This window comes from Protopterus annectens, chromosome 9.part0 (assembly GCF_019279795.1).
Source record: "Protopterus annectens isolate FY-2018-M chromosome 9.part0, PAN1.0, whole genome shotgun sequence".
Classification (NCBI taxonomy): domain Eukaryota; kingdom Metazoa; phylum Chordata; order Ceratodontiformes; family Protopteridae; genus Protopterus; species Protopterus annectens.
In genome coordinates, this window is record NC_056743.1 from 146046610 (window position 1) to 146071839 (window position 25230).

Here is a 25230-nt window from a genome sequence, read left to right on the forward strand (position 1 = left end):
GAAACCAGACCATTCTGCAAAAATCAAGGACAGATGAAAAGCCACTCTAGTACTTGTGTCTACCTTGGATGGGGGGATACTCTGCACATTTACACTGCATAACTACTCCTTGCCTTGCTTCGACACATCCAGAGTCACTACATGGGGGAGTGGGGTGCAACAAGTATGTCACAATTTGAAATGTCTCTGGCTGACTGTGATGGCCCTGACACAACATTTGTCATACTTCTCAACCTCAGAGCAAGAAATCTGGACAAAGCCATACAAAGTGGGACAAAGGCCCAAAAATAAGGACAATTTTTAAAATATTGTTCTTATAAACTTAGAAAGATAATAGAATAGGTCTTGCATTAGTATGAATTTTCTGAATGGTATGAAATCTGAAACTCAAATGTCTGTCATTATTTTCTAACTTCAGTCTTTAATGATTTGTCACTAATTTGCCAAAAAAACCCACAATTTTATGAAAAATGGACCAAAAATGTGATGTAAAAATATAAAATAGCCACACAATACAGCTGGGAACCTGTCAAAGAAGGGACACTTTAATATTAGTACTGCTAACTTGAGCAGCTGACAAAATAAAAGAATCTACATGCATTTCTGAAATAAAAGTAATCTATAACTCTGATTATTACAGTCATTTCTTAATTGTAAACCCTCCATGTTTTCTTCCAAAATTTCTATTTTGCAGAGGGATTATTAGTGGGGAAGAGCAACATTTTGAGCCAAAATCAGGAACAGTCGAGAGGTTTGGCTATGCCTAATTCTATAAAGCGATTTATTTGCATGTACCTCTCAACCTGTTAATGCAATAAATCTGGACAAGGCCAAATATATTGGAGGAACATATAAACAGTACTAAAAATTGCTCTTGTATAAACTGAGACAGTTGATAGAACAAGTCTTACTTTAGCATGCATTTTTCTGAAGGTTATGAAGTCTGAAACTCAGTGTGTCATTATTTAGTGACTTCATTCCTAAATGATTTGCCAGAAAACCACAAATTTTACGAGGAACAAACGAATATTATCTTTCAATAGAATTATGTATTTTTTCCACAATAAATAAAAAAAACATACATAATTCAATCAACATAGTACACTATTAAAAAACTGTCAACCACTCAAACGTTTAAGGGGAAAAGTTTAACATTTAAAAAAAGCAAATTACTATCAGATTATTAAAACAATGATGTGTAAACAAAAAGAGGTAAAATACCTAACTGTAATTAAGTTCAGATAATAAAATCATGGGAAATGGTTATAAAACAGTTTCATAGTATAGTACTAGGCTATCTGCCCTAGGGCATTTATAAGCCTACCCATAGTGTATGTGGCTTTCACCACCCCATGTAATGATACAAAAGTGTACAAGTTAAATTTATTTTACTGTGCCTCTGTCTAGTAATGACACAGAGATGACCCCCGGGGTAAACCTACGATCACCCATCCACTCGTCAAGATTTCTCTTGAAGAGAGTCAGTGAGGGGCTCTGCCTTGCGGGAAGCCTCTGGGTTATGAATCTGTCCCTCCAGCATGTCCTATTCATATTTGTGCTGAGGTTTAGATCCTTAGCTCTCGTGGATCTGATGGATTTGGATTTTTTGAGGTGGAACATGTCCATTAGTTCCGGATTGGACATGGCCTTGTACGTCAGGCACAGATCACCTCTGAGCAGGCGGTATGCTACTGAATAGAGCTGGAGCTTCTTTAGTCTGGCAGCATATGACATATTTTGGAGACCCTTGATCCTCTTGGTGAGGTATTTTTGGGGTCTCTCCTGCTGCTGCAGGTGCCGGGTGAGGTACATACCAAATGGGGCATTGTACTCAATCATAGGCCTGATAAGGGAGGAATATAGGGGTACAATGACATCCTTTGATCTGGATGTGAATCCCTTCATGATAAGGTGGGGAAGGTAGAAGGTCTTTCTAACCACTTTGGCGACGTGGGTGTCAAATGAGAGGTCACTGTCAACTTGGGTTCCCAGGTCCCCGATTACTTTTTCCATACTTAATGGATTACCACCTATGTGGTAATTTGTGGGTACTGTTTTCCCAAAGGGGATGACTATACATTTTTGGCATTTAGTTTAAGGCCATGACTCTGGCACCAGTCGTCTGTTTCTGTAAGGCCCTTCTGAAGGATGCATGTGTCAGCTGGTGTATCGACTATGGCATCTAGTTTGCAGTCATTTGAACTTAGTCAGCCACAACCCCCTATGTTTGCCTGCACATCTGAGAAATAAATGCCGAATAAGAGGGGTCCCAAGACAGAGCCCTGTGGGACTCCACTTGTGACTGGCTTAGAATCTGACATAGCTCCAGCTATTCTGACTTTGTGGGTTCTGTCCTTTAGCCAGTTTGCAACCCATCTTGTGACATACGGGTTTACATTTAAGCTGTTGAGCTTGTCTATGATGCCTGAGTGGGATATTGTGTCGAAGGCTTTTGCCAAGTCCAGGTAGGCTGTATGAACTGCTTTGCCTTCATCGATGGCTCTGGTGACTGTTTCAAAAATGTCCACCAGGTTTAAAAGGCAGGATCTGCCCTTTACAAAGCCGAACTGGGTAGGGTCAATTGTCTGTAGGTCCCTGATGTCTTTGTTTATGAGTTCCATAATGATCCTTTCCATAGCTTTGCAGACCAGGCTGGTCAAGCTTATGGGGCGGTAGTTTCCAGGGTCTGTAGAGGTGCCTCCTTTGTGGAGTGGGACCACTGTTGCTGTACGCCAGTGTTCAGGGACATATCCTGTAGTAAGGCTAAGACTGAACAGCAATCTTATGTGTGGGTTTAGCTCCTCTAGGAGTTCATGTAGCACGCAACCCGGGACACCGTCTGGTCCCATAGATGCGTTATTTTTAGCTTTGCTGAGAGCAGCTCTCACCTGGACATCTGAGATGTCAGGGAGGTTGCATTCAGCTGGGATAAATATTTCATCTTTTGGGGGAGAGGGAGGGGAGAAATTTGCACTGAACCTGTCTGCCAGTATGTTGGCAATATCTGTGGGTTCAGTTCATTTCTTGTCGTTATGAACTAACTCTGAGCATAACTGAGGGTTTCCGCCCAGGTTTCTAACACAACTGAAGAAGGCCTTGTGGTTATCTTTAGTGTCCTTAGTGATTTTTCTGTCAAAGTTGGCCTTTGATGATTTTATGTTTTGCTAGTGCTGATCAGAGATGCCTTCCCTTTATGGGATTTTGCTCTGTCTTGCAGTAGCTTCCTTCTCTTGTTATAAAGTTTGTTTATGGCTGGGGTCCACCAGATTGGACGCCTGCCTTTGGTGGAAAGGGTCTTGGTTTTATTTCGGATTGCATGATCCATGCATTCTTGGAGATGTCAGTAGAAAGCATTTGTGAAGGATTCAGCAGTGTCGGATGTGGTTTCCACTGTCCCAGGGGGCTTGAAGGATACCATTTCAGTCCTAAGGAGTGTAGATTTGGCTTTTGAGAAGTTTCTCACTGTGGTCTTTTGTGCTGGGGGTGGAGGTGGGATATGAATATCTAGGGTTATCAGTTTGTGGTCTGCTTTCACTAGTGAGGGGTATACTTCCGGTGTTGAGCATTTTGTCCCCATGTTTGTGATGATCAGGTCAAGTATATTATTTCTCCTTGTGGGGGAGGTGACTAGTTGTTCCATCCCATCTGAGTTGATAAATTCCAGGAACCTTTGGGCTAGGGTGTTGGGGCTTGAATAATGTACCCAGTCTATGTTTGGGTAGTTGAAGTCTCCCAATATGATGGTATTTGGTGAGACACTCATATCCTCCAATGTCTTCAGGAAGGCTGAATGGAGTTCCTGAGATTGAGAGGGTGGTCTGTAGCATGCTACAAGTTGTATAGCAGTTTTGCCTACGGTTAGTTGCACATGGATGGTCTCCGATGCTTCATGCGTTGCCACTAATCTGGAGGTGTGGGTGTCTTCAATGAATATGGACACTCCCCCTCCTTTTGTGGTTCGGCCCAAGTTTTGGGGCCGAAATGCATGATACGAGATATAACCTGGTAGGGTTGGGGTGCTCTCAGGAGCCTTGAACCAGGTTTCAGTTACTGCACAGACATTGATGCTCTCCATACTGAGGAGTGCTTTGAGAGCCTGTATCTTGAGATTTAGACTTCTGATGTTGAGCAGCATTACCTTTAGTTTTTTTCCTTTTTTGTTTTCTAAGGTGGTGGGTTTGTCTTTTGAGCCTTGCCTAAAAAAGGCACTATGGGGGTGGCAAGAGCCTTAGCCAATATCCGGAAGCCCAGTCGTGACAGGTGCAAGCCGTCCCTTGCGAATCAGCGTGGCTTGTCCAGCATGTCATCCCAAGCAGACAGACATTGGATCCCCCTAGAATGACACCAGTAATTGAGCCAATTATTAAAGCTGATCATCTTGTCTTTGTATTGTGGCATCATTCTTGGCGAGGGCAAGATGCTGCTCAGGGTCAGGGTCATACTGGCCTGGGCTACATAATCAGAGAGCTCCTCTATGTCTCTTTTCATGTAGTCCAAGGAGGTACGTCTCAGGTCATTCAAGCCAGCATGGACAATGACAGAGTCATATTTGTACTTGCTTTGGAGTGACCTGAGTGCTTGTGTTATGTGGTGGATCCTAGCACTCGACAGGCAGCTCACCATTACCCCCTCTTTGTTCAGCCTGGTAAGTGGAACGTCAGTATGTCTGACTATAGAGTCACCTATTACTAGTGTATCAGGCATGGTGTTTCGCCTTAAGGGCTGTGATTGTTTGGCACACTGACTTTGTGTACTATGTGTTGCATGTGCTGTGTTTTGAGGTGGTATTTTCTTGGGTGTCTGCTTTGGGAGCCTCTGTTGTTTTGGTAAGTTTTTTATTAGAGCCTCTGTGTATGTCTTTGTGTTTTTATGTGTTTGGTTTGCAGTTGTGGTTGGTTTATGTGAGACTGGGTTTGTTGTGTGTGTGGTTACCTTCTCCTCATGTTTGGTCTTGCTAGTCCTGTGTTGAGAGAGTTCAGCCTCCAGTTTGGCTATATAGTTGCATCTCTCACATGTGTTTGTGTTTGTTGGGAGGAGGAGAGGGTTGTCTGTGTACATGAGACAATTGTAACATTGTCTCAGGATTCCCAGATTAACTAGCTGAACTGGAGAGGGGCGTAGTAATATACCACTCGACATGCCAGAATAGTATAAGGGAGTGATGTGAAACTGGGTCAGAGAGGACTTTGAAGGGAAGTGGGTATTAACACGGGTTGTAAGTGGATGTAGTGCTTACGTTAGTTTAAGGGTGCTTCACTTGAGAGAAAGGTTTTAGGAGCAAGTGCTAGGCTTATAATATAGCGAGTAGACTGATTTTGTTGAAAGTAGAGCTTTCTTAAGGGAAAAACTGAAGTGCAGACTTGGCGGAGCCAGTAATAGTTTAAGCCTGTTTAACGCCGCGCTCTATATCGCACAATGCAGCAGCGCGGATTTTAAACAGGGAACTTCAAAAGAGCTGGAAATGGTCCAAAATGACCAATTACTACAAGCTCTTGTGCTGAGGTCACTCCTTCAGGGACAGATAAGGCTGCTCAAGGCTCCCCACTCCCACTGGTGAGCAAAGAAACTTCCTTCTATCTAAGTAAGGCAATGAACAACACAGGAACTACACCACAGTCCAGAATACAGCAAAGCCTGTATACTGGTCTAAACTAGTCGAGAAAAGTGGAAAAAACAAGGATTTTTGGGGTTTTTTGTTTTTGAGTTAAAAAGTACACAGAAATGCAGGAAACAGTAATGAATCAATTACACAGGCTACAGCTTCAACAGTTAAATTTAACAAACTTTTGCAGATAATGTACAATGCAAAAAACAGTTAAAAAAGCAGTTTAAACTAGTTCAGAGTAAGAAAAAGAAGGTCTCTCAGGTAAAACAGCAAAAAAATACTTAAATCAGGAAAGTAGTCGCTTTTCTCAGTTCTCTGCTGCTAGCACCACACTGCAGGACCACGAGGAGCTGTATCTGAGTAGTATAGCCAGAAAAATTTAAACAGGGAACTTCAAAAGAGCTGGAAATGGTCAAAAACGACCAATTACTACAAGCTCTTGTGCTGAGGTCACTCCTTCAGGGACAGATAGGCTGCTCAAGGCTCCCTACTCCCACTGGTGAGCAAAGAAACTTCCTTCTAACCAAGTAAGGCAATGGACAACACAGGAACTACACCACAGTCCAGAATACAGCAAAGCCTGTATACTGGTCTAAACTAGTCGAGAAAAGGCAGGAAAGCAAGGATATATTTTTGTTTTTTTGAGTAAAAAAGTACACAGAAATGCAGGAAACAGCAATAAATCAATTACACAGGCTAGCGCACTTTAGTGGGCAACCTCAACAGTTAAATTTAACAAACAAACTTTTGACCAACTGTAACTTAAGTGCAGATAATGTACAATGCAAAAAAGTTAAAAAAGCAGTTTAAACTAGTTCAGAGTAAGAAAAAGAAGGTATCTTAGGTAAAACAGCAAAAAATTAAGGAAATAGCTGTTCCCTTTATCAATATAGTTTTGTGTAAGGTAGCAAGACGACAACAGTAAAACAAGTGACATGAAACATTTTTAAGATAGTGTGCCAAAACATGAATTGTTACCAAGACAACTTAGAATCACTGGAAGTATATGCATACAAAGCCTCTAAAATACTTACTACATTAGAAAAAAAGGCAGATATACCATTAGCAACAAAACATTTATACGCCAGTCCAAATGAATAAAATATTCAGTATTTTCCAAAAATACCAGGGATACAGCAATGCTGTCCAGTGACTCCAGCTTTAATTATACTAGCCACTGGATTAACTCTAGATACCATCACTATATATATATATATATATATATATATATATATATATATATATATATATATATATATATATATATATATATATATATATATATATATATATATATATATATATAGATAGATATAGATAGATATAGATATATATATAGATAGAACATAAAGAGACAAATGCATTAAAATATTTGAAAGTGTGTTATTCCACTGCAGAAAGGAGGTGATATCATCAGGTGTAGGGAAACTACAGGCTTATAAGCCTGAACTGTACAGTGGATAAATGCTTTGAAAGGGTACTACTAAACTGCACATAGACAAACAATTACATCACATATGACATAAAGAGAGTCTAACCTGGAGATCATGTACAATAAAATTGATTATGTTTTTTACTAATGTTCTTGATGTTGTAAACTGCAGTGTCAGTAGAACACATTTTCTAGACCTTGCTAAAGCATCTGTACCACACTGTACTACTGTTGCCATACTATCTGAATAAAATATAAACACTTGTATCATCAATGGGTCACAAAGTGACTAAAAGATACAGAACCCAGTGTTAAAATCAGAAAGATATTAAGATCTTTTTCTCTGTCAGTAAAGTTGTGCCTCAAAGATCAGTCGTATTCTATTCTATTCTATTCCTGTTTATTTATGTCTGCTATTCCTACCACCCACAATATCTGGGTATCTAACCTTACTGGTTTTGCCAAGATAGCTGCAGTAAAGTCTACAACTAACAACAAAAAAATCAGTGTAATCTTACCTAGACAACTCATACTGTTAGTTGAACTACCAGGTAAACTTTAACACCAGCAAATGTAAAGTGATGCATTTAGGTAACTTAAACAACCAGTACACTTATGCACAGTACTAGAAGGATGTAAAAAAATCCACAGACCTACGGACTAAACAAAGAGCTAACCTTTTTTGGCAAACATGCTGCCATGGTAGTCGGAAAAAAAAGTAACTTTCTATTAAAACAATCTTGAAATCAGTTATAGGCACAAGATATTCTTCTCCATCTAACCATTTAAGAATATGGTTAGACCAATGTGAAAGTATGGTACTGTCTTTTGCAAGGCTGGACCAACGGACTGTCACAAGTTAGAAAAAAAAAATCAGAAGTATTTCACAAAACAAACTATATACCTTACGGTTTTAGGATATGTTAAAAGATGGAAGAACCTGGGTTGTATTTAGTTGATTCACGACACTCAGTGGCAGTGCACTCCACAAGTTCTGCAACCGAAACTGGATGTAACTGTTTGCTTCTCACTCTTTTCCCAGCACATAAAGCCCGGGAAGAGAGAGACAACCAATCAGTAGCCATTTAGCCTAAGCACATCATGTGAACCCTTCCAATTTATGCGTTTGGAAGACTGCTGGGCATCACACTGATGCTTTAATTTCCTCACGGGCTGCAGCAAAAACAAAAATGTCTTTATTTAAAACTGCCGCGACCCCAGGTTCTAAAAGGCGTGTCGCGGCGTACTATCGAAGGAGGGTCAGCATCAGACTAGAACTGCAACTGAACTTGAGACAGTTAACAAAAATACGGGCTGCAGTCCGGCAGTCTGATGCCACAAGCCGCCCCTGGATGAGAGGTACATTGTAGGCCCCCTTATTTAGTGACTCCATTTCTCAGTACTATACCTTGGTTATCCAGCAGGATAAAAAAAAAAATTCCTCTCATGAGCAAACGCATTTCTTTCACAGGTTAACAGATAGTTAATAGGTATGCCATTCAGGAGACTATTGAAGAGTCTAGCCCAAACACTTAATTACCTGAAAATACAGTCAGATTATGTGACTTGCTCAAGGAGGACTCAAATCCTGCACCACAGGGAGCAGCTCCAGCTTAATGTCTTGATCTTCTACACTAACTGCCAAACTTCACAAAAATTATCTAAAGAAGTCTGAAAAAATAAAATAAAATGCAGTCCAGACTGCCAAAGCTTGCAAAAATTATCTACAGAATTATGAAAAAAATAAAATTCACTCCAGACTGCCAAAGTCTACAAAAATTATCTACAGAAGTCTGAAAAAAAAAAAAATGTACTCCAGACTACAGTTTTGTTTGATACACAAAATAGAAAACATTCCCTCAAGTGGGGAAAAAATCTACTAAACTATTAAAAATATTGTATTATATTGCTAGCAACCAATATAGTTTTCAAATACAAAAACAAACAAATTCAAATACACCTAACTTGTAATACAATACATCCACAGCCAGCTTGCAGCTCTCCTTATTTAGGGACTTCAAAGCAATTATTTTCTGTATTATGGGCGTGGTCATCAATTCCCCCAGTGACGTGGGCATCCTCCAATAGGGTCTCACCCAGACAAATGACTGGTGCCAGAAACATGGCCTCAAGCTGAATACAAAATGATGCATCATCCCCTTTGGGGAGAGTGATGTCCCCACAAGTTATCATATTAATAACGGCCTAAGCACACAGTCAGTCATGAGGGATTTGGGCACCCAGACTGATAGCAACCTGACTTTTAACCACCATGTTGCTTCCATTGTACTGAAAGCTTTCTACATGTTCCACCTCACAAATAAGGGTATCTCAATTCAGGGACCAGGAGGTCATAACATTATGTATTCTTCCCTTATAATGCCCATTATTGAGTACAATGCCCCATTTGGCATGTACCTCGCAAAGCACATGAAGCAGCTGGAGAAACCACAGAGGTTACTCACCAGGAGAATCCAGGGCCTCAAAAATCTACCATACACAGATAGGGTAAAAGCCCTACCCCTCTACTCTGTTTCATACAGAATCCACAGAGGTGACCTCTGTCAGGCAAACAAGGTGATCTCAGACTCCGCCTTGATGGGATTGCTGCATATCCACAAGTCAAGCTCCACTTGAGTAACCCACACACATGTGGTTTCAACCTGGTCTGTGATATCAATAGGACTTATTGGCGGGACAGATTTGTGTCCCAGACACTCCCCCATCTGTGGAATAGACTCCCTCTCCATGTCAAGCAGAGTACCTCTTAGCCCCTTTTTAAACGCAACCTGGATAACTGGATAGGAAATAGAAAATATATCCCTGGGATTCCACCCATGTCCCTGCTGGAAAGGAACCAAGAATACACATGACCAATCAAGAAAACCAAAAAAGATGCCAGTTCAACTGTCCCCAAATCCCAACACGTTTATTGTTGTTAGCACTTTCGTTCATTCAATATACAGTGAACTGCTTCAGACCTTACCCCAAAATCCCATGCATTAAAAAGCCTCATCAATTAAACAATTATAAAATACAATTAAGTTAAAGAAAATATCATTTTCTTATGCATCATTCATATAAAAATATACATATGCAATTAAAACAAAATAAATTACTACTAGAACATGTTAAAAAAATGGACAACAAATTTTTATCACCCTAATAATTTTAGTATAATGTCTTTAACCCTTAGATTCAAATCTATTAATACATAAGTGAATAAATTAATGAAGAAACAATCAACCTCTGCCATCTGTCTAAGGATTTCAACTTCAGTATGCATTTAATAGAACAATATTCATTTAATCCTGGAAAAACATAGGCATTAGTTTTTAGTTACCATAAGAGTTTGCGTTCTTCCAACCTCAATTCCCAAGGTCCCCCTCTAATATTCTTACTAACTTGTTCTATAACAGTACATTCAAAAATGTCTGGGGCTTTCAACTATATGTTTTGCTAGTACATTTGTACTAGATTTTTTTACAAATATGATATTGGTGTTAATAAATTCTTGGTTTAAATGCCTGCTCTGTTTTTCCTATAGAAAAATATTTGCATTGTTGACATATAGCAAGATACACCACTCCTGCTGTTTCGCAATTACATTTTCATTTTATCTAATAATACCTTATTACATATTTTGAAGTAATTTCCAACTTTGATGTACCTACAGTAGTGGCAACATCCGCAATCTCTCATACCCCAGGTCGCTTTCATTGATGCATCGTTCCTTTCCAAAAGGCTTTTCAGGTTAGAGCCCCATCTAAATGTAATACGAGGCCTATCCCCCACGTTTTTCAATGCAGTACTGTCCACAATTATAAATGCCCAATTTTTTACTAAAATGTCTCTTAAATCAGTAGCATCAATAGAAAAGGTGTCAGAAAACTGACATTATAACAATTAGTGCCAACATCATTTGTAGGGCTTGTTTGTGATATTAAATGGGAGTCAGAGCCTAAATGCCCTTTCCAAAGAATAGGTTTAGAATGTCCAGCACTCCGTTTCTTACTGACTTCTAACAGCTGTTTGAATAAATATGCAGGGTAACCCCTTCTAGTAAACATGTTTTTTAACCTTTCACATTCCACATAAAAATGGGTATCTGAAGATACCATTTTGGCCACTCTAACCAGTTCTCCTTTCATAACCGCCTTCTTCTGATGGAATGGGTGGCTACTATCAAAATGTAGAAAGGAATTAGAATAAGTTGGTTTCCAATAGATTTGGGTTGCATATCTCTTATTTATTCTACCCTTGTGTAGTTGTAACATCAAGGAAATTAATAGATTCAGTTTCAAACTTAAAGTACAGAAAATGTGTTAACCCTGTAATATTGCTAACAAAGTCTTTAGCTGTATTATAAGTACCTTTCCATACAAAAAACATATTGCCTGGATAGTGGGTGTACCAAATGGCATTTTCACTAAAAGATGCATTATGGAAAAGGATTTATCTTTCCCAATACTCCATAACACAATTGGCAAAACTGCCGCCACAGGGAGAACCCATAGCCACCTGTGTTTTTTGAAGAAAATTAATTATTGAACAATATGCAATTGTTAAATAACACTAGTTCAAACTGGTTCTCATCTAGATTACTCTCTTGATTTTCAGCCCCTTTTAAATGGAGGAATTCTCGCACCCATACTTGGGTCCTGGGGTATGACAGTGTATAGATCGTTAATATCCACTGTCAAGAAATTATAGTTTACATTAAATACCAAATTATTGATTCCTTCCAAAAAGCCCCAGGAATCATAACATATCTGTGGTTCACTGTTGAGTAGAGGTTTTATTTTACTGTCAACTAGCTTAGCACAAGCGTATGTGATGGATCTGCATCAGTTAACAATTAGACGCAAAGGGGGTTACTAATATCTTTATGGATCTTGGGTGAGCCAAAAATAACTGGTGTCACTAGTACTGTCATTGTGAAATAATAATACATGTCCATGCTAACACAGTTTTCTATAAACAAATAATTTAAAGCCGTTTTTCACACGTTGATAGGCACCATTGACCTCAGTCAATGAAACTTTAGAATACTTTCACTCACCAAAATAAGACGCATTCTATTTACATAATCTGCTCCATCCATAAAAACAAGCCTACCCCCTTGTCCGGTTTCATGACCCTCACACATTGTGTGCTTTAAGTAGGCTTAACAAATATTTATCATTTTCTATCATATTCTTAGCTTGGTGTTTATAAACAGATTTGTTAAGCAGTGCCCTAATATCCATTTCGCAAACATTTTCAAAAATAGCCAACATCTCATAAGTAGGAGGATTAAAGACACTAGAGGCTCTTAAATCATCACATAAATGTGGGTTATTACCCAAAAGAACAGCTAAGTTACACTTGTGCACAAACAACTTTAGATCTAATAATATTTTGGGCAAGTTGGCTCTAACCGCCGGCACAAAAGTCAATCCTTTAGAAAGGATTTCTACTAGCTCCTGAGGTATATTACACGAAAAATAGTTGTAGATTTTAAAACAGCCTTCACAGTTTGTAAGTGTAGTAGGCTTACAAGTGCCATGGTTATCTCCTGCAGCGATTCTGCTTCTTCCGTTGTTGCTTGGAGTTCTGTATATTGCATAACTGGTGCTGCTGTTTCATGCAACCTCCATGAAAATCCTGCTGGTTGGAAATGCTGTTTGCTGAGGTTTCTAATGAGTGATACATGCTGTTTCATTGTTGATTCTCTCTTATACGTTCACTACAGCAAACAGAGGATTGGTTTACCTTCTCTTCGTAAGTCATAAGGGATTGTTCAATGTTAACATCAGGCTGGGGGTGCTCGGCATTAGCAGTTGCCATGGCAACATATGCAATACTACCATTTTTACTTTGGGAATCAGGTGGATCAGGATAAGGTAGACCATTGTCATAATCATGTTTATCTCTTAGTTTTCTAGTTTTAACTTCTGTTGCTCAAGCAATGGTATTGTTGATGCTTCCAAAAATGAGAATAATCATACTTGTGGTGCTCAAAGTCGATGTCTATTTTTATGTTTTGTTCGAGCACATCTAAATCCAATTTAAGATTGTCCATTTGAGAGCTATATTGTTTATTTAAAACCTCTAGGAATTCAAGTCCTTGCCTCACACGCAGGCGTATTACCTCTTGGTGAAAATTTGAATTTTTAACCAGTCCAGTGAGGTAGCGCCATTGTCGCAACCTCTTAGGCACTAGCTTCCTCTGAATGCATTCCTGAAAATAGGTTTCTTCAAGTTGCAATTTCTTCAGTTTAAGTAATTCCTGGTCAAAAATTTTGAGATTAGTAACCAGAGATCTTTGAGCTGGCTCATTTGTACTATTCGCTGAAGTGGATTCCATATCAAAGGCACCAAATGGAGTTGGTGCCTTAAGAAATTCAGACAAGGGGAAAGCCAACATTTGTTGCTTGGGTATTATTATTAAAAACCCTCTCAGCACTTGAATTCCTACCCATAAATTGTAAACCTGTGTTAGGGTGAGTTTGACTATTAAGATAGTTGCTCAATGGTGCCGAAGAGACAGAAGCATACGTTACATCCTGTCCGGCTGCACCTGAGCTAATGATAGAAAGAACTAGTCTCTCAGCAGTTGCATTTGCAAGGTTCAATCCAGAAATTCCCCTCGATGGGACGTCTACTCATTATGTTGACTGCTGGATCAAAGCAGTGAGATTGCCCATGGCATTCGCCTCTGTAGCAAGCCCTCCTGTTTCAACAATACATCCTTCTTGGGAAAATAAGGACTGGGAAGTGGAACAGCTGCCACTGGCCATCTTGAAACACAAACCAAGAATACACACAACCAACCCAGAAAACCAAAAAGATGCCAAACTGTTCCAAATCCCAACAGGTTTATTGTTAGCGCTTTCGTTCATCCAATATGCAATGAACGTCTTCAAACAACATTACCCAAAATCCCATGCATTAAAAAGCCTGATCGATTAAACAATTATAAGTGTCAACTGTTAAAGAAAACACCATTTTTTATGCATTCATATAAAAATATACATATGCAATTAAAATAAATTACTGTTAGAACATGTTAAAAAATGGACAACAAATTTTTATCACCCTAATAATTTCAGTAGTATAATGTCTTTAATCCTTAGATTCACATCTGTTAATACATAAGTGAATAAATGAATGAATAAATTAATTAACCCCTGCTGTCTAAGGATTTCAACTTCAGTATGCATTTAACAGAACAATATTCATTTAATCTTAGAAAAACATAAAAGATTATACTACTGAAATTATTAGGGTGATAAAAATTTGTTCTCCATTTTTTAACATGTTCTGATAGATGCAATTAACTATTGCCTTGAGCAGCACATTTGGTTATAGCCCAGTTTGGATTAGATACAGTTTGGGCGGCAGAATATTTTGTGATACATTTAAGTGTTTTTTTTTTCTTTTATTAAAAATTGGTCCACATAGCCTTCTAAGGCATGTCTGGACATATCTATGTACTCAGGTTGAGTCAAGGTATCAATGAGCAAAGTTTCTACTAGCGAGAGTCAGTTTAGGTTATGCTTTCAAGGTAGCCATCAAAGTTAATTAGAATACTCTGATGGTTCAAGAAGATGGTGGTAGAGATGCATTTCTGAGCTGTGTTACATCAGGTAGAATAAGCGGTACCATTTGGTCAACCTGGGTTAGGCTCAGCATCTCTTTTTTTATTATACCTGAGCTAAAGGAGAATTTTGTTAGCTTTGGAAATACACACTGAGTTATAAAATCATGCTGGATGGCATACTGATAGTAGAAGGTAATCCAGTTTTATGTACGAAGGCTGGGGTGTATCCTTCGCATTCTTTTCTGATGTGTTTTCCGTGGAAAGACGTATAATACTGCAGATCCTTCATGTACTGGTGAACTACCTCTAGTGTACTGGTGAACTACCATGTGCTCAAGTGAATACTAACGGTCTTTTTTTTTTTTTCACTTAAAAAGAGTAATTGATGTTGCAATTAATAACATTACATATACTGATAGCAGTTAGAGAGTGATTAGAATAAAATGAGTATGTGAATAGACATGACAATTTTTGAGAAGGTCACTGTCTAAAGGACTAACTGGAAATTGTTCTGTGGTGGTGTAGTCAACGCGGACAGAGAAAAAAAGTGAACTGAGCATGTTGGTTGAAATGGATTATTCACTCCAAAAAGTAGAAATGAGTTGCTTATTCATATGCCAAGGTAAAGGGTTATAGATCCACGGTCCTTGCTGATGTTGCTATGAGTGGATTATAGAACAGGAATGAGGTAACCTGACATACATGAGATGGTGACGAGTGGTGCTTCACTGTGATGTAGTGGAGATAAAGGTGCAAACGAAAATTCTGAAAGAAGCTTGTTACAAAATGGGGTGAGAAGCAAGGTTCATTTTATGAAGCCAAGTACACAACTGTCAACTTTTGTGACCAGCACATTATACTAGAAGAGCAAGAGTTAGAATAGTGAGAGACATTTTTGTACGTTACAAAAGCCAACAACAGACAAATTCGAGAGGAAGAGTAGCTGAAAGAAATAAGGGGAGTGTATGGCGCATTGAAACAATGCAAAGATAAGAGTAGGAGGTACCAACACGATCAATAGTCTTTACAATAGATGAATTCCAGTCATTAGACACGATAAAAGTCCAAAATACTTTATTGACATGAAGGAATGAGCGCTTTCGCGTAGTGCTAGCTACGCTTCATCAGATACATTCACAAAGATGTTGCTACATTTAAATACAAAACTTTTTGGCGGGATCATTAACTAATCAACATATTATTACTCCAACTAGATGTAATTGTTAACCTTCATTCAAACTAATTTCATTTAACCACAACAAACAACGCTTTCCAAACAGAAGTAAAAAGTTAAAATAATGAGATAAAAAATTTTTCAGCACACATCAAAGTGGCATCTCTCATTATCAGAATATGTAAAACTAGCGCCGTGGCAACGTTAAGACAATTCAATTAAATGTAAGCATATTAGAGAACTAATGCAAGGTCTACCATCAGGTAAGGAAAAAAGCAAGTCTCCCATAACCATGTATATCCATACGAAAAATAGACATTAGAAAAATAATAAGGTACATACCAAATTGAGCATACACCTATTCCAAAACAGCGTAAAATCCCTCTAACAGTCGGACATAATAGACGTCCTGAAGTCGAATGTCAAACGGGGAACAACAAAACAACCTTACGCTGAAGTTCCGAACTTGGCAAAAGGACCTATGTACATATACTTAGTCCCATCAAGTCTCCATAAGCCGGCAATTATAGCAGCATGACTATAGCAACAAGCAACCATACTTCACCAAAATTTCCAAAAAATGTTATAGTCAGTAGATGTATGGGGGTACCGGGAGCCCCCTTGACAAATCAACACAGAGGAAATTAACCTGATATCCAGTCCTGATGCCCACATCTCAGCCTCCAGGGGCCAACAAACGTGACCCTGGCAAATAGCACCCGACAGTTATCATAACAATAAAAAACCTTATGAAATATTAAAATCAACTAGCCCAAGGCAATATCAAACGTACCGATGCTAGTTATAAACAATAACGTGAGTGCATCCACATAATAACCAACATGTGGTTACCCATACCTTATTTGTTAACAGAAAGATGAAATATAGAACATGTATAAATGTATATAATATAGATCCATCAGACTCAGAGCCTTGTGTCTAAGTGACTAAAACTCCACATTAAATTATACATCTCTCTGTAAGGTCCAGATTATACAAAGATTATACAAAGGTTCATTTTACGAAGCCAAGTACACAACTGTCAACTTTTGTGACCAGCACATTATACTAGAAGAGGAAGAGTTAGAATAGTGAGAGACATTTTTGTACGTTACAAAAGCCAACTACAGACAAATTCGGGAGGAAGAGTAGCTGAAAGAAATGAGAAGGGCAGTGTATGATGCATTGAAACAATGCTTTGTTTTACTGCCAGCAGACTGTGTGGGAAATCCATGCAAGTTGTATTTATTGCAAGAGGAGGAAGGCTGAGCTTAGAAGGCAATTAGAGAAAAAAATTGGATATGAAATAATAAAATCTACTGGGAAGGTGCCTGGTAGTCCCAATAGCAAACTGCGTTGGCAGTACTTGTCAGCTGCATAAAACTCGAAGTACATCAGGATGTTATAAGTGGGCTTGATACATCAGAGTATGCATATGGTCACTATTACTACAGATATAAGACTTTGTTGAAAGGACAGGTCAGTTATTTAAAATATGAAGCGAGTGTGGGAAACGCATGACATTGAGAAATGAGAGATAAAAGGTGATACTGTAGGGAAGTGTGTAATTATACTTTGTAATTATGAAGGAGAAAACAACAGTCTTTGTGCAGTTAGTGCAGAACGGGTATATTATTTGGTATAGAGACCAAAACAGTTGAATGTGAAAGGAGAGATCTATTTGGAGGTAATTTTGCTTAGAGTTTATTTGAGATGGTATCATTTAAATGAGCTTATAATGGGAGGAGAGAGTAAAATGTGTATGGAAAGAGAATGTATCCTATGAGACCAGGTAAGGCAGAAGAAAGAACATGTATAAAAATAATGCAAAAGGGGGTGATGGGCTTGGGAACAGGGTAGATGTGCAAAGTGAAGGCAATGAGGCAAAAGTCTACCTAGAGAGCAAAGCAGTCAAAATCTACATGCATGCATATTTTGTGTGCAAACTTCCCATGTATGTTAGCTCAAGCTTCAAAAAGGCTACGTGTTAAGATAATTTCAGTTCCAAAGTAATCCTTTTTTTAATTCAAAATCAGCACAACACTGCAGTTGTGGAAATGGTTACATTTAAAATTATACCATTCTTCACAATCCACATCACCACCGATTTTTAACTCCAGACATAACATTGAATAAAGGAGTGCCTTTTGCTAGGGGATTATATCAGATACAAAATGCCAGGGTGTAGATTGATAGTCAATGAAAGTTAGCCAAATAATATTGTGCAGCCAGAAATGGCATGCTATATCCAAGGTCAGAAACATGTTAAACACTTAGTAAATTTAAATGCAATACTGGAATTCAAATTAATAATAACCTAGCTCAATTGATATGAAGCAGTCCTTTACCGCGTTATACAAATATCCATTATTTTTTTCAGTTAAAGGTGTAGTGTAAGGTCTCTCAAGGTATTGTGGGAACTATAGCTTTAAAATGCACCATGCCTGGCTGGAAAATAGCAGCTCTAATTTAGAGGGTCCTTAATTCTGTTTTGATCAAAAGTGCAAGCAGGGTCTCCTAAATTTGGGGTGGAAGCCTCCTTAACATGCATTTTGCATTGAGAATACACAGCCACCTTCTTTCAGTTTTAAAATGCACCATGCCTGGCTGGAAAATAGCAGCTCTAATTTAGAGGGTCCTTAATTCTGTTTTGATCAAAACTGCAAGCGGGGTCTTCTAAATTTGGGGTGGAAACCTCCTTAACATGCATTTTGCATTGAGAATACACAGCCACCTTCTTTCAGTTTTACAGCAGTCCTTTAGTTCTGTTCTAGCCAAAGGTATACATAACATTTCCAGACAAATGAAGGGTTACCGCCTTAACCAGCATCGATGCAGCAATTAAGGTGAAGGCCTGTGAAAAACTTCAAAATATGTTTGTCTTACCGAAGATTAAAATTTTGATTTTTCAATTACTTTTCCTGCTTTATGCCTTAGGGTTTCACTACTACCTTCAGTATTGATTTTTATTTTTAAATTCTGCATGTGTTCACTAACCTCAGTTTTGTTCCATTCTACACTGATGCACATTTAAATGGCAATTTTCTTGAACAGATGAAGATGGGAAACACCCATGCTTATTCACAGTGTCTGCATTTTCAAGATCTGATCCTTAGACTTTTTGTAAGACCTATACTTCACTCACCAGCCTGTCGGGTAATATCTTGAATTTGTTTTTCATTTTCTGTACTGGACTAGCTAATTCAACACTTTTCAAAGCACCTGAGCAAGATTTCAAGTACTGAGTCAAGCAAAAAGAAAAAAAAAATTCTATTAAGTAAATCTTTCAAGCAAGGAGCAAATGTTTCTAAGCTTGCCTATCACAGCAGAAAAAAAAGGTGCCTCTCAGCTTCTGTAAGCTTCCAGTGGTATATGGTCAAAATAATGTTACTCCAGTTTTTGGACTAGGAAAACAGACCTAGCAAACATTAGCTAAAACAGTATTTCACATTTCATTTTCATATATCAGTTTCCATGTTGTCAGTAAATGCAAAAGTAAATCTACATCTTATTCTGTTCACTGCATTTCACACCGTTTTTGGGATGAAACTGAAAACTCAGGGCAAGTCTGTACTTCACTTTCGTGATGTAATCATTAAAGCATGCCATACTGTCAGCAGAAATGTCTGTACAGGTTTGTACCGAGTGACGGCTGGAACACAACACTATATGCACTGTATTTCAAAATGAAAACCCAGGAAAAAATTACTTCAAAAGCCTGCAGAAAAAACTCTCAGAGCATTCCTGCTCATTACATGATCCCTTTCCTTTGTAACAAAGTCAGTCAAATTGTCCAGTCAGAACATCAGTCATGGTTATTCACAACTTGAAACATATTACTTTCTGTGTAGTACTGACAATTTAATACACAAGGTAAAGAAGGCAGATAAACCAACATAAGAATCAAAATGTTTGACAGTCCAGAAAAAAAGCAGGAAAGAACAGATTCTTTCCTTGTCATCATCTTGGCTTCAAAATAAAAGCAAAATGCATTTATTACAGAAGAAACTATACAGTGATTACATGTTCAAAACTTCAGATTCCCCTCTCACAAAACATACAGCAAATAGGCAGAGGCAAACATGCATTCTAAAGCTCTTGTCCACCCACCTACATCATACCATATCATGTTTCCACTGAAGGCCGTATGAAAGCAATACTATATTTACAGTACATATTACATTGCTGGGATGGGGTGCAAGAGAAATTCAACAGAATATTAATAATGGAATGCACCTAATTTTATATTTTTTTTAATTTGTCTACAAGTTCCAGTTTTCAAAAGTTACCCAGAAGTACTGCCTTAATTCAATCCCTCAAAGTCCAAAAGAAAAATAAGAGAATGAAACCTGGGACTAATGAATGTAGTTTTTTTTTTTTTGTTTGTAAAGCAGAGCAGTTAACAGAAGTTAGTTTGTTATAATAATGTATTATTAATCAGTTTCATTTAACGGATTTACTGTTATGGTAAACTACTGATGATTATGCCATGTCGTTGGTTTTAACCGAGGGATAAAGCTATAACTAAGGCCTAAGTAATCATGGTTCTGTTAGTTCTTCAGGCATCTGACGTGCTGTCACGGAGGCATGGGCATTCCCATCCCAGCACAGGAGGACATTTATCTAGGCATTCCTTGTGGGGAGGTATGGTTCATAGACAGGAGTAGCCCTAAAATGTAAGACAGATGCAGGGCCAGGGAACTACTGAGGGCAGGTGATTACAATCCATGATGGCAGCAAGGACAATGTGTGGTCCTAGGATGCCCTAATGATCATAGTCAACCCCCAACTGTGGTGGGGCAAGTTTGGTGGAAGATTAGATGGCTAGGCAGTTAGACCTGACATAGGATAAGGGCACCAGGACAAGCTAAGGATTGGTTGTGATGAAGGGGGAATAAAATCAATCAATATCAAAGAAAAAGTATAAAAAAAGTGCAGAGTGGCTTGTCAGTGGCCAGTAAATATCAAAAGCAGTAACTGAAAATTAACACATTATTCATCACTGCTATTCAAGGACTAAGTCACAACAATGCTTTAGACTAACTGTGGGATAGGGTATTATAACAGTGAACATCTATTCAACAGCCTTTGTAGTGTTAGATTCCTAAAATGCCAGCTTATAATGAAAAAAAAAACATATGCTGCTACAGCAAACTATGACTGGCTAAGGACACTATTCGAAACATAACATGTCGTGTACAGACACAAAGTAAAGCAATGTTTCTCATTACAACAGGAGAAACGGTGCATGTACTTTGTTCAGGTATGTTTTTTTTTCTCTCATCATGGATCTGTGTATTACATTCACAGACGCTTCTAGCTAAATAAATTATGGGAACTACGTCATCTGAATGTACGCATGGTGTTCTGCAATCAATATGCAACGTGCTGCACGTTAAAGAGTAGCCCAAGTTTCAAGACTTAATGCATAGCTTTTGTACAGAATACCTTTACCTAAAGCCTGAGTTTAAACGTAGTTCATGTTATATATAACCTTACTGTTATCACATAGGGCATGTTCACTTTTTTATAAATGAAACATATTTACTTTCATGTGTTTACATAGGAAGAGTTGGAAACAACTCAAATACAATTTTCATTACAATACCAATTAGGAAAAAAGTCATCTTTATTACTTAGTTAATTTTGGAAAGAATTATCTGACATGAAAAATGAACTTACCAGTAGAAACTTTGCTTTTAGGAAAGGGATGATACATTCAGGTAGAGCAGATATGTTGTTTCATGTTTTGTTTCTGGAAGAAAAAAATGAAACATGACTAAGACAAATACTTAAAAAACATGATTGCTAAAGATCAGTGATACAACTTAACTTACTTCATAATGCATTACAAATGGTTGCTTTCAGAACTTTAACAATGCCAAGAAGTAGAACATCAGATTTAACATTTGATAAAAAGCTGCAGGCACATTAGGTGTAAACATAATTCTTTTCTACTAGTGTACTTCCTTTCTAATGCAAGGAAGGAGCTATCACCTGACTGCAGTACAACCCCTTTGAAATTATTCATCTCTCGCTCAGAGCCCAGCATACTTTTTTTTTATCTACTGCTAAATGCAGGATAAATCAGATGTCTTCAGTATTTTCCTTGTGTGGATTCATGCAAGCTTCAACATACTTATTTCTATTCTGGCATTTTGTTTCTCCTTTATGTAATCTCAATCTTTTTTTTTTCTCTCCCTAATACTCCACCCATAAAATAAATAAGAGACGGTGCTGATATTAGCTTAGTATACATTTTCCAGCAAATAGTTCTGAAATGAACACAGCTATGTTTCTAATCAGAACCCACACTAATTCCAAGTTGGCTGGAAGAGATTAAAAGGTTTGCCCGGACTGAACAGTATGCTTAAGTACTAGTCAGGAGAGGTTGAGGTCAGGTCCTACTACATGTGCCAAAACAAAACCAAAAACATGTCAACTTAAGTGTTTTGATAGGTGTTGCATTTTAAACACAACATATAGGTTAGAGGTTATGAAATTACAGCTGCGGCATTTATCACTTGCTACACAGAAATTATTGTATGAATTATCAACATTTTGTAGACTGCAAATTTTGTTAACTTAATTTGAAAGCTATTTTCAAGCAGCCTAGATTTAATGAATATAAATTTTGATATCAGTTTCATACGTTCTTCTTATTTTCTGTTATTTGTAAGAAGAATGCTTAAATACATGTCTGCAAATAAGCTTTATGAACTGCATTCAGTCTATGGGTAGACGATAGGCTATTAGTCTATCACAAGCATAGCCTATAATCAGAGGTTAGGATAAAATCCTGTATCTTGTATCTGTGAGGTAAAGACTTTGATCATTTTATCAATTCAGCCACCTCCCACTTTCAGAAAGGTTTGATTTAAGATAAATTTGAGTTACCTCATTCATTAAACATTGAGCAGTATTACATGTGTTATAAGGCAGTGTCACAGTTATTTAAGAACCCCCTGCTACTATGTAACAAAAACACAAAGTAATCACACCAAAATAGGTGTGTGGCCAACATTTATCGCCAGATCACTTATCAGTATACGAAGCAGTCAGACTACAGTTTAAACCTGAAGAATGACAGCATTTCCAGACAGACTGATTACAATGCAAGACACGCCAGTTTAAATGCATCAGTAATAATTACATACATGTTGTACACCTGGCAATGTTTGACTGCTCGCCCCAAGAGAATTGCATTGCGGACTGCTCCCTCTCACATTAAAATACTGGAGCGTGTTCCTCATTGCTCACACCTATTATATATGCTTACACTTTCCTTAGAAAAAGAGGGAAAATGACTTTCAGACAATAAACTGCCCACACTTAATTCTCTAACAACCTAAACAAAGCCAAAGTCAGGGAGGGCAGAAGGGAGCAAACTATATCCATGCCAAAGAGACTGACAACTCTCCTCCCCTTATATACTATAACCCTTCTCCCCCACATTAAAATCCCTTGCCTCAGTTCTTATTTTTTGCCCTCACTCCACTAAACCAACCCCTGTCCCCCATTCCAACCATACTGCATTCTTCATCTGGCAGGCATTGCTGAGCAAAAACATATGTCTGGCAAACCTTTATTAGACATTTATAAGGCTAGACTCACAAAACTATGTTGTCTTTTGAACACACCTCAGGAACAAATTTTACAGCTAGCTCCTTACCATCCACCCAGTGCTGTTAAGGTGCACTCACCGTATACAGTTACTCTACAGACCACCTCATCCACAGAGTTTACTGGGGAAGTGGGGAATGGCAGTAGATAATCAGGCTTTTCATCCATTGCCAGCACACATGTATGAAAAATTTTAAGTGACCATTCCATCTACTGCATATGTCATTGGGATGTGGGAAGAAACTGGAGTACCTAGACAAACCCTACAAGAAAACAGGATGACATGTAGAACTCTGCTCAGAAGCCTCCCAACTTGATAATCATACCAGAAAACATCTTGTCTGGTGACAATGCCTGACATGGCACCATTGTGCCACTCTCGGTCTTTACAATGTTTGTGAGACTCCATGACATAAGTTTGATACAAGTGACAGACAAAAGTATAATCACAAAGCATAAACTCATAGTAAAACAGTCACAACCAGAGCTTGCCGTTTTATTCAAAGCAATTTTAAAAGGGGTGCTGTTATTCTAAGCATGGGGCTGTGCCCCCAATAACTCTGCTGTTTGAATATACCAATTTAGATAATACTATCTCAAAGAAACATGAATTCTCTATGATACCACAGTATTGATCTTTAAACAAAAATGAAATAAATTGGATATCTATGAAAACATAATACAGCATCAACCATAAATTACTTGCAACTGATCCTGGTATAGCAAGTGATTCTACAATGGTAAAAAAATATTTCCCATTATCAGATATACTGGTTTTAATTTGAAGAAGCTGCTGTAGTGGTTGCTTTGTACCTTTAATATTTGATAAAACTTGTAAATTGGAAAAACAGCGATACTCTATGCCATGATCAGAAGTACAGAAATGGAGTGTGCACCAGCATAAAGATGGCATACTGCAATAAGGGTGAAAATGTATTTTGGGACTTGGGGAAGTGCATTTTACAATAAACTATAACTCAACACACTGTCTAGCCCTCCTAGAATTAAAACTGGTTAAAACTACCACATTGCCTAGTTTTTTTTCTCAGTTGACTACAATACACAAACTTGTCTGTAATCCAGATATTTACCTGGCCCTTAACATAATACATCACTCAGACTATAGAATTTTATAATCTAGAGAAAAATCTCTAATCACTATAACCAAATCATTGAATACTGCAGGCAACTCTCTGTTTGCAAATACGGCAACTAAACCATGGAACCACATGCCACTACCACTGAAATCCACTCTAAATGCAATCTCATTTAAAACGCTACTAAAATGTCCACTATCAAATCAATAAATCTGTTCCTGTACATTTCCAGAATGTTTTTAGCTTCCCACTTCTTCTCATTCAGAAACCTATGCCCACAACCAGTCTCTAAATAATTTCACTAGCATCTCCCGCCTATATCCATTGTTTCTATAATACTGCTCATTTCCCCACTCTTCTATTATAAACCTTATAACCATATGCAGTTGTCTCTAAACCCGCTTAAACCCCACATCTTAACAATATTAAGATTTCTTGTCTACCTACTTCCATCCCTCCCCCCCCTTTGAATTTCTAATCACTAATCATAAGACATATTATCTGACAAACCCACTAATGCACCTCTTCAAATGCTCAATGTCCAACATCTATTAATGTACGAGTACCTTTTATACTGCAATAATTGTCTATGAATGTAATCTAACTGGCAATACATATGAAGCTGTTAATGTATGTTTAATGTCTCTGTGCATATTACAAATTCTAATATGCTGAAGCTTTTCTTCCTGGCCATTCAGTGAAAAGGGTTTTTTT

The 25230-nt window shown here is 38.0% G+C and overlaps 1 protein-coding gene across 1 annotated transcript in view; it reads right to left on the reverse strand.

Moving 5' to 3' along the window:
* LOC122810502 (SH3 and multiple ankyrin repeat domains protein 1-like) overlaps positions 1–25230 on the reverse strand; it is a 4213494-nt gene that overhangs the window by 3538917 nt on the left and 649347 nt on the right. The window contains exon 2 of the mRNA XM_044082083.1: positions 21479–21551. The gene's annotated coding sequence lies outside the window, so the exon portion shown is untranslated. The remainder of the gene's footprint in view (positions 1–21478; positions 21552–25230) is intronic.